This window comes from Podarcis muralis, chromosome 14, assembly GCF_964188315.1.
Source record: "Podarcis muralis chromosome 14, rPodMur119.hap1.1, whole genome shotgun sequence".
Lineage (NCBI taxonomy): Eukaryota > Metazoa > Chordata > Lepidosauria > Squamata > Lacertidae > Podarcis > Podarcis muralis.
Genome location: NC_135668.1, coordinates 6484289 through 6494778, shown reverse-complemented (window position 1 = coordinate 6494778; position 10490 = coordinate 6484289). Strand labels below are relative to the sequence as shown.

The 10490-nt window shown below is 50.2% G+C and overlaps 1 protein-coding gene and 1 long non-coding RNA gene across 4 annotated transcripts in view; both read right to left on the bottom strand.

Moving 5' to 3' along the window:
* LOC114584543 (ras-related protein Rab-27A) overlaps positions 1–3360 on the bottom strand; it is a 19674-nt gene extending 16314 nt beyond the window's left edge. Inside the window, exon 1 of one of the 3 annotated variants that reach the window (XM_028706493.2) lies at positions 3165–3360. The gene's annotated coding sequence lies outside the window, so the exon portion shown is untranslated. Of the gene's footprint in view, positions 1–84; positions 127–3164 lie in introns of those variants that run through there. The other 2 variants (XM_028706488.2, XM_077918636.1) reach the window with 2 other exon arrangements.
* Positions 3361–7127: 3767 nt separating this feature from the next.
* Positions 7128–10281, bottom strand: LOC144325507 (uncharacterized). Its single transcript, XR_013390666.1, has 2 exons — positions 8011–10281; positions 7128–7637 (listed from the first exon to the last, which is right to left on the bottom strand). It is a non-coding gene; the product is annotated as an uncharacterized LOC144325507 (long non-coding RNA).
* Between the last annotated feature and the right edge of the window lie 209 nt (positions 10282–10490).

Below are 10490 nucleotides of genomic sequence, written 5' to 3'. Positions count from 1 at the left end.
TTTATTCTCGCTAGGATTCTTGCTTTTTATCTCAGAAAAAAGTCCTTGTTGTTTCCCTCGCCTTTGATTCTTGACACAACTTACCTGGCAACAAAGGATGGCTCTTTTATCGCTGAAGCCACCAGTGCCTTTTCTTCAATGAACAGGGGACCCATCTAAGTGCCTTCCCTGTTTGGATGTGGATGTTTGAAAATGACTTGTTAGCTGTTAATGATACAGAAATCTCTGAAGCAAGGCAAATGGGTAGCGCTATATTAACTGCCTGGGTGGATATTTCATGCAGGGTTTTACGGAACATTCTTGTGCCAAAAGGGAATGTTGTATATAATTGCTACAAATTTCACCCGAGTGAACAAAAACCAGGGGAATTTGCACTCTAAGGGATTTAATGAGCTCATATAACAGAGATTGGGGCGCTTCTGCCCCTGCTCAAAAGTTTTGTTTGCTTCCCATCCTTTCCCCCAGGGCTTTGGTCCTCTCTTAGACTTGGCATAAACTCTGGCTGGAAGGCAGGTTTATAGGGCATCTTTGTCTACTTAGACAGGCAGGGATTCCCCGGGGCTTCTATCCTGAGCACACCCAGCCCCCAATGAGGACATGCGATTGGAAGTCTAGTTTTTTATTGGCAAAGCACTCAACTACGTCAGCTCCTAAGGTGCAAGAATTGCATGCACCACTCATGCGAAATAGCTAGATAGGCATCTCCATCTTCAGACTTGTCCTCCAACCAAGGTGGGATCTACACACATGTTAAAAACGTTGTGAAAATGCTTTTTTGAAAATCGTTTTGAAAAACGCATTGAATTTGCTTTGGCTCAAAATCGCCCTCTGTATCTTGCACTTTACAACACATTCAAAACGTTTTATTTGCAGCTGTATAGCTGAGTCCCTAAACAGTCTGTGCAACAGCGCAACCATGCCTCCATCAGGACATTTAACTCCCCTCTTCTGATGTACCACATGAAAGCATCTCCAGCAGCTCCTGTCGCTTTTAGCCCCTCCTTGTCCTTGTAGATACCAGGGGACGAAGGAGATTCTCCCCGACCCTCCCTGGGAATCTTTTCCACCTCTTCACCTTCCTGCAACTCTTCCTCCACCTCCTCTCCGACTGCCCCTCTCCCCCCTGCTTCACGGGTGGCACCGAACCCCACAAATCACTGACCCTTACCCCTGGATCATCCTCCTGCCCCCTTGCCTCCTCGGCCCACCCTTCAGACTCCTGCTTGCTCCTGTTGAGAGCTGCTCAGAATGGCTGGGGAAACCCAGCCAGATGGGTGGGGTATTTAATAATAATAATAATAATAATAATAATAATAATAATAATAATAATAGCTTCAGGCAGAGAAGCCTCTCCTGTGACTGAGCCTTTGGACTGGAGATGCTTCCAGCGATCAAAGCTGGAGACCTTCTCCTTCCGAAGCAGCTTCTCCCCAATTCCTGGTTGCACCTCACCTTGACATCCAGCCAAACAGCCTGAAATGAGCTGGGAAATGCTTGAGTTCCTTATAGTTTATTCTGTCTGTTAAATGTGGTTGATTTAATTCAGCCCCGAAGTGCAAGTGGTTGACAGGCCCTCAGTGCTTTTGGACGGCTTGAACAAAAAGAAATTCCGCAAGCTCTTTCTCCACATCCCCTTCGCTTTCGTGAAGTTCAGAGGAGCTGAAGGAAGAGGAACCCGGCCAGACAACTGTGCTGCGGTCGCCCGGCTTGCAGTTGCAGCAAGGCTGAAGACCTGCCTCTGGCCCAGCGCACAACTGACAAACCGCCAACTTCCAGGCTGCATCATATGATCCCCGAGCAAAGAATTATTTCTTTTCATCTTGGTGGGAGCTGAATGCATGTAACAAAGTGGCCTTTTTCTCTTTCCCTTCATTAAGAGCATTATGTCCTTCTGAGTCTGGACTGGCCAGCCACCCAGCAACAAGGCTCTCCATGGCCCATCTTGAAAGGCAAAGGACACAATCCGGCCGGGAGCTGTCCTGCCCAGGCCCCACAGAGAGTGAGGGGAGCAGCCCTTGCATGACAGTTCCTACCCATGTGGGAGAGTGACATGCCCTGTCCGCTGGGCCAGCCACCCTGCCCAGGAGGTGGGGGAAGGTGGCCGCCTAAGGCCCACCCCAGCATGCCCACCACTGCCCTCCTGCACCCTTCCTTTCACTCCCCAGGGCACCTCAGGTGGCATGCAGACATGGATGCAGCGGAAGACATTTTGGGACCTGAGGCAAACCCCATCATGGAGCTCCCCAACCCACCAGTGAAGAAGGAAAATCAGGAACAAGGGCTGTGGGGAGAAGATCGACATCAGGGTCTGCTGCCCAGGTGAATCTTGCCACCTGAGGCAGCTGCCTCACCTTGCCTCATGGGTGGGCCGGCCCTGGCCCAAAGTGTATGGTCAGTTGGCGGCATGCATACATGCAGGTGGGGGCAGGATTTTCAGTATTTCCTAAGGTGGCAAAATATCCTAGGGCAGCCTTGCCTGACCCAGCTGCTGTGTTTTCGCCCGAGCTTTTGGAGATGGATGCAGCTGAGGAGCAAATGGAAGAAAAGGCTGTGCTGGCTGGGGCCGATGGGAGTTATAATGCAAAGCACCCGCTTGGCTAAGCTCAGAAATCCCTTTAAGTGTTTGAAAGCTACCTGAATACATTTGCACCTTTTCTCTTTTTCACACTTCTTCCTTTGGCCTAAACATGCCCCGTTTATAAAGAACAAGCTAGGGCAGCACAGCTTAGAGATTAAAATTTGCTTTCTGAAAATTAAAGGAAACCCACTTTCCCAGGGTCAGCTCAGCAAGAAAGCCTCCAGCATTTAGACACATTATGTGAACAGCAGAGCCCTGGGTCAGGCTCCAGAGAACCACAGAGCCCACCCTACCGTCCCCCAAGGGCTTGGGGCTGCCACCCTAAACACATTCACCCCCTGAGCTCAAAGGACTTCCAAGGAAACGTACCCAGGGGGATTTCACTGAATCCATCTGAAATCCCCCCCCCTTTGGCAGATTGGCATCATAACTGAAGTTCACCCTAATTCCCTGGAATAATTTAGCTAAGTTCGGGTTCACTGAAGGTGTGTAATTTTAGTGAGGTAGTTTGCACACGGATAACGTGAGCTTAAACCGCTGAAGAAGAAGAAAGGAGAGCGGAGGAATGAAGAAATCCTTTCCTTACCTGATTGGAACTGGCAGGAGATGCTCAGCTGCCCCCACCTTCCCAGCAGGTCCTACAGACAGGTCCCCAAGCAGAGATGGAATCTGGGTCTGTGGTCCAGTAGCAGAGCCATGGAAAGCAGCCAGCTGGCACGTGAGGACGTAAGAGCAACAAGGAGCCGGTTTTCAGAAGGTCCCCTTTGCTCCCCTAGTCTGGCTGCACCCAAAGTAGCCCCCCCTCCCTCAGCCCAGCCTGCCTGCCAGCCCACCCTAATGACTCTCAGCTGTTTGTCATGTGGCCTCGCTGGCTGATCAAGTGATATTGTGGTGTTGCCTCTTTTCCCAGGCGCAGGAGCTTGCAAACAAGCCCTTCTTCTGCCCAGAGAAGCAGGAATGTGCCACAACAGCCGTGGCCAGCCCTGGGGCTTAGAGGTTTGTCAGCAGCACAGGCTGGAGGGGGCGGGCCTGAGCTACTCCTGCAGCTGGTCCGCTGGAAAAGGGGGAAACGGAGCCAGACTAGGGAGGCTCTTCTCCACCGAGGCAGACCAGAGGGTCGTCCCTGCTGCATCTGACCACAGGCCCCATCTAGCCTGCCATGGCACAGTCCGTCAGGGTCTCCGACCACAGAGAGACTTTCCCCTGCAACGCTGCTTTCAGAAACAAACCAAGCAACCAACAGGAGATGCTTCCAATTTGGGACCTTCAGCATGCAACACAGCTGCTCTTGCAATTAATATATCCTCTCCTGCCCATTAAAGCCCATCCCACAGGCTGTTCCTGCAAGGATGAAAACCCTGTTAATTCGCCACCACCCAGCAGGTCCAATGTAGGGAAGAGTGTGGGGATGGGGAACCTCTGGGGCTTTCCAGGGGTTCCTGGGCACCAGATTCCATCAGCTCCAGGAGCTGGCATGCCCAGTGGTCAGGGATGATGATGACGAGGGCTGGAGACCAACTATATCTGAAGGACCACAGGTGTTCCCTCATCCCACTTCCACCCTCCATGGTTTTTGGGACAGCTTGGAAGAAGAGAAGGATAACATGGGAGAGAAAACAACTTGTGTGTGCATGCAGAAGGTCCAGCCTTCCCTTAACACCTTTTAACTATGCTTCTTTAGGCCTCAGTGATGTGTACAGAAGGGTGCAATAATGTATTGTGAAATGCTAACCATTTATAGAGGCGGATATCACCGTTAAGGTTTAAATTTTTCTTCCAAGCATTAGCGAAAGAGGGTGGTTTTCCACTGGTAGAAAAGTGAGCCACACCTGCCTTTTAACACCCAAGAGGAATTTGAAGGTTGATTAGAGTTTCATCTGCCCATGATGAGTCAGTCGTAAGCAAAGAAAGTACATTTCCCTTTAAAGAGAGAGAAAGAAAGCAAAAGAGTCCCAGGAAGGAAATCATTAAACAATTCAATTCCAGTATTTGCATTTTTCAAGTATGCACACGAATCCTTCAGCCTTTGCAAACCTCATGCCTTCTGGGTGTTTTGCACTACAACTCCCGTCAGCCCTGATAGCCTAAGGACAGGAGGGCACCAAGTTGGTGAAGGCCTGGGACCTAGAATTTGACTGCAAATGGATCAACCCCCCCTGGGCAGACCTCTATAGACCAGGCAACCTTCAAAGGGAGAAATGTTATCACCTAAGTCTTTGGCTGGCTTCCAGGAAGCTTTTTAATATACAACATTCTCTAGATGTGCCCTCTAGATGTTTTGGCCACGCTGGCAGAGGCTGATGGGGAGGCCTAGTCCAAACATCTGTTGGGCAGCAGAAGACACACATATTGTTGCCACTTCAACCACAGAGACAAGCCAGGTTGACAACCTGGGCACAATACAGTGCGCGGAAATGGGAGCTAGGCACCTCTGGGGCCTCCTGCTCATCTCAAACAAGCTTGCATCAGGCAGGGGGGGGGGGTCTCCCATGAGGCAACCACCTTGAGCAGGAAGCAACAAGAGAGGCCAAGTGACAGAAATTAATCTGCAGCAGCAACCCAGCCCTGCCCCAAACACCCACCCCCTTTGGGTCTCATGGCAACCAGTCCTGTGACGGCACCCAGCAACCACCTGGAAATTTGATGTGCAAGGAGGGTGAGGAGGAATGGCTTTTACCAGAGCTGTGGACTCAAAGGTCAGCATGGAGGGACCAGAGAGGGATCTAAGAGACACCCTTTTAAGACATGCCTATTAAAAGAGCAACACTGCAGAAGATGGGACAGGACACCCAAATATTGGCAGGCTAAAACTGGGAGAAGCTAAGTTGGATGAGGCTTGTGGGTTTAATTAAAGACCCCCTACTTCCCCACCTATAGTTTGAGCACTGATTTGAAGGTAGCACCACCAGCAGACCCTTCCTTTCCTGGGACTGGGAGAGCAGAGCCCCCCTCCCCCCAATTTTCCTGCCCCTCCTTTCGACTTCTATCCCCTTAAGTATGTGTGTCTGCAGACAGAAAGTCTATTTGTTCTTTTTTGTGGGGGAAGAAAAGTCTCCATGAGACAGATATATACAGTTCATATTAGATCAAATATGTGGGTTCTTTAAACGGTACCCAGCAACATGAGAAGGGAGGGGGGAATCAAAGCCAGTCCCATAAACAAACTCCAAAATCCACCCGTGGATCATGTCTTTATTGGGATCAATCAATATGTCACAAGAGTGAAGCAGGCTTTTGACTTCTCCAGAACTCTTCACCAGGCAAGATGTTGAGCAACGGCCAAACTATCTTTTGTCACAGTGGCAAAGCAGATGTCCACATGACCTGGGATTGAAACAAACGGGTATCTCATACATTTACTGGGCTCAGATTCCTGCAATGGATTTCTCTGTGTAATGTGTGGAACAGCATGGATGAGAGTAGCAAGACTTGAATCTCAAACGGAAGAGCTGAAGATGCTTGTTGTTGTCTAAAACAGTGTTTCCCAACCGGTGTTCCGCGGCACACTAGTGTGCCGCGAGACGTTGCCTGGTGTGCCGCGAGATGTTGCCTGGAGGGGGGCGGGCGAGTCGGGCGGCGAGAGGCGGGACGGCGGCGGCGAGGAGAGGCCGCCCAGCGCGGGGCTCTCGCCGTCTGCCTGCCTGGCTGCCTACGTGGCGCTGACATCACGGGGCTGTAACGTGCCCCACATAGGCACACGCGGGGTGGCAAGCGAGCTCCCTCCCACATCCCATCGCCGCTCGCTTCGGCCGGCCTACTGGGCTGTCGCAGGCGGAAGGCCTGCGCATGCGCGAGGTTTTCGCGCCTTCGGGATTCCCTTCACGCCTTCCTCCTCCCGGGTCCTTGAGAGCACGGGAAGCGGCAGCGCGAGACCGGCGTTGAGCCTGGTAGGTATTGCGCTTGCCAAGGCAGTCATTTGGGAAATGAAAACTTGCAAAGCAAGCAACCAGTTCAATCTGAAGTACGTGTATGCTTAATATCCTGTATCTGAAACCTGTTCTGCCCCCTCCCCCACACTTGGTGCCATTTTCATCTACACATGCAGCAGAGTAAGTTGACCCAGAATAGTACCAATTCAGATGGCAGATGGGAGAATGACAGTGCTGAATGCTTTCCCATGTAGAACAGTCCCTGCAAATAAAAACCTAGCATATTTGGAAGAGGGATGCTAGCCTAACCATTACCTTCTATGCTGTTACTATTTTTTATTTTTTTTTTACATAAGTAAAAAGTGACCTTTCCCCATCTGGCATGGTGGTGTGCCTCGAGATTTTTTTCATGAAACAAGTGTGCCTTTGCCCAAAAAAGGTTGGGAAACACTGGTCTAAAAGGGCAGCCTCTTAACATTCATTCTCTGCACAGCCATGATGGACTGGGCTTCATGCAGTATCCTGAAGGTTTTTTTTGACAAATGTGCAGACCAAGAAACAAAAACCAAGAGAAATTTGTCTCTTGCACACATTTTGCTGTGCTTTAAATCCCAGGTGGTGGATACTTGATTTCAAAGGATGCAGCTGCACTGCACATAACAGAGAAAAAGGGCTCTGAATCATGGCTGCTCAATGAATTTATAAAGCAGGTCTACAGCATCAATTTATTATGATCCATCAGGTCTTGGTACTCATAATAAGCTGCTAGGAGCCAACAAGCTCTTACCAGTAACTTTTCTTGCCTGGAACTGACCTCTTTCTGCCCAATTAAGGCTGCGGACCTAGACACAATTATCTAGAAGGAAGCATTATTGGAATCAATGGGAGTCACTTCCAAAGAAGCAGGGTTAAGCTGAGGGTGCAAAGCTATTTTTGCTTTAATCCAATTCTCCTCCTGACACAAGGAAGATCCTAGACCTAGTCTTTCATGAGATCAGGAGTGGGGAACCCAGTGCACTCTCCCTGCATCAGCCCCAGACAGAAAGATCAGGGGCAGAGAGGATGATGGGAATCGTACCTTAACAATGTCTTAAGGGGTTTGCAGGTTCCCTACCCCAGTGTGAGATTTTGCTCTTCCAATTTTCCTTTTAAGCAAACTCTAGGCTTCTATTTTAATAAACCAGCACTACCTGATGCAGGGACGAGGGTGGCGCTGTGGGTAAAAGCCTCAGCTCCTAGGGCTTGCCGATCGAAAGGTCAGCAGTTCGAATCCCTGCGGCGGGGTGCGCTCCCGCTGCTCGGTCCCAGCGCCTGCCAACCTAGCAGTTCAAAAGCACCCCCGGGTGCAAGTAGATAAATAGGGACCGCTTACTGGCGGGAAGGTAAACGGTGTTTCCGTGTGCTGCGCTGGCTCACCAGATGCAGCTTGTCACGCTGGCCACGTGACCCGGAAGTGTCTCCGGACAGCGCTGGCCCCTGGCCTCTTGAGTGAGATGGGCGCACAACCCTAGAGTCTGTCAAGACTGGCCCGTACGGGCAGGGGTACCTTTACCTTTACCTTACCTGATGCAGGTTGCAACCCTCAATGTCCTAGCAAGAAGGCATCAAAAGTGGGTCCCACTGGGGAGGGCATTGTTTTTGCGCCACATGGACTCCCAACAGGAGAGAGGCAGGCATATGCTTCACTTTGCCTTTTGCAATCAATGCAGCCTGATACATTTCTACTCCGAAATAAATCCTACTGAGTTCCAAAGTATAGGACTGCACTTTAAATGTGTTCAACTTTTGTTGAAACATGCCCCGAAAGTGTGTAGATTTTGCTAAAGGAGATGGATGAAGAACTTGGTTGATGCTCTCAAAACAGCCAAGAATCCTGTGACAATTCAAAGACTTAATAACTTTGTGGCATAATAAACTTCCACAGGCTGAAGCCAGCCACAAGCCTCAACACCCTTTGTTCTGCAGCAAACCAACACAGCTCGCCCTTTGGAGATTAGCACTCTGGGATGCTTTCAAATTCAAAGTGTGTTGGTTGGTTTGTTCAAAGGATTTCCATGCCACCTCTTACCCAAAGTCCCAATGCAGCATGTGTTTAAAAAGACACAGCAATTAAGAAAATAACAATGATTAAATATGAAAAACATGACCCGTGGAGGTCGATCCATTAAAGCAAATGGCAGTGTCCCACCATTTTCCCCTTGGGCCTTCACATCTCCATTCTGCCAGCACAGCTGGATGGAGAGACTTGGGGCTCTCTGTAGGGTCTGCATCTTCCCCTGCCCTTCCTCTGGCTAACTTGCTCCCGTCTACCTACTAGGCCAGGGGTCGGCAACCCGCGGCTCCGGAGCCGCATGTTGCTCTTTTACACCTTTGCCACGGCTCCGGGGCGGATACTAGCGAGGGAAGGAGGCGCATTGTGCGCCCCAACACTCCCCACTGTGGCGAGCGCTGTACTGGCTGCGACGTCGCATGGGGGCGGTGCGTGTGTTAGTCACGCGTCCCGACGTCACCTTCCTGCCCGCTATCAGATCGGAGGGCAGCGGTGCGCATGCAATGGTTTTGCGGCTCCCAGGTTTTTTTTCTTCGGAAACGGGTCCAAGTGGCTCTTTTTGTCTTAAAGGTTGCAGACCCCTGTACTAGGCAGTCCTGGTGAGCTCACAGGGGCTGGCAGGGAAGTCTGCCCAGGCTTGCCGACTTGGGGAAACCTAAGAGGTGGTGCTGTTGCCCACAAAAACAACTGGTAGCCCCCTACAGATTTGGGGGTCATTTGAAACCAGCTTCAAAGAAAGGGGAGGACCACTTAGAGCAGGTATAGGCAACCTCGGCCCGCCAGATGTTTTGGGACTACAACTCCCATGATCCCCAACTAACAGGACTAGTGGTCAGGGATGATGGGAATTGTAGTCCCAAAAACATCTGGCAGGCCGAGGTTGCCTATGTCTGACTTAAGAGGCTGAAGCTTCCTCCTCCGCAAGGCAGTGCCTGAAGGATGAGTGAAGGTTTTCTTGGGTCATCTGCTCACCCTTAAGTCGTCCCCCAAGGGTTCTGGATTTGTTTTGCTACAACAGGCTCTACAAAAGCAGCTCTGTATCCACTGTCTCAACCACACAGCAGCTGCCACAACTCCTGCAGCTTTGGTGCCCTCTGGCGGCCGGCCACCCTCATGGATTCCTAAGTTCTCTCTCCAAAGCTCCCCCAGATATGCACAACTGTGAATTCGGCTCACTTTAGCCCAGAGGGGAAGCCAGAATCTGGCTGCATCAGGGTCAGGCCAGAGGGGCCCACCTAGTCCAGATGCCCCAAATCTGGAGAAGCTGAAATGCAGGATCTGAGAACAGCAGCAACACTCTTCCATCTGTAGTTCCCAGCAACTGGCATTCAGCGGCATACTGCTGCTGTTGTTATATTTATTAAATTTGTATACCTCCCTTCATCCAAAGATCCCAGAGCGCTTCACAACAGAAAAATACAAAATGAGAATACAAAACACCACCTCTGGCAGCAGAGGTAGAACATGGCTGTTGTGGGTTGTGGCTGTTGATAGCCTTCTCCATGAATTTGTCTAATCCTCTTTTAAACCATCCAATGTGGCGTAATGGGTAGCGTGTTGGACTACTGGGTGACCATCTATTAGCCTAAGCTACCTCAAAGGGTTGTTGTGAGGATGAAATGGGAAGAACCATATGCATCACCTTGAACTCCTTGGAAGATAAAGTGGTATATAAATTTAATAATTAAAAAAAGGCATGAACTTGCTTAACTATGTAAAGCACTCCTTCCTTCTGGCTTTCTTAAATCTGCCACTGGGTCCTAATCCTATGAGAGAAACTATGTGTCATGCGTTATTTTATAAACTTCCCTCACATCACCTCTTACTTTCCTTTTCTCCGCTAAAAAAGCCCAAATGCTGCCACTTTTCTTCACAAGGGAGTCGCTGCATCCCCTTGATCATTCCATTTGCCCTATTCTGACCTTTTCCAACTCCACAACATCCATTTTTAAGTGAGCGGAAACGGCACACGGCATTCCAAGCGTTGTCTTGC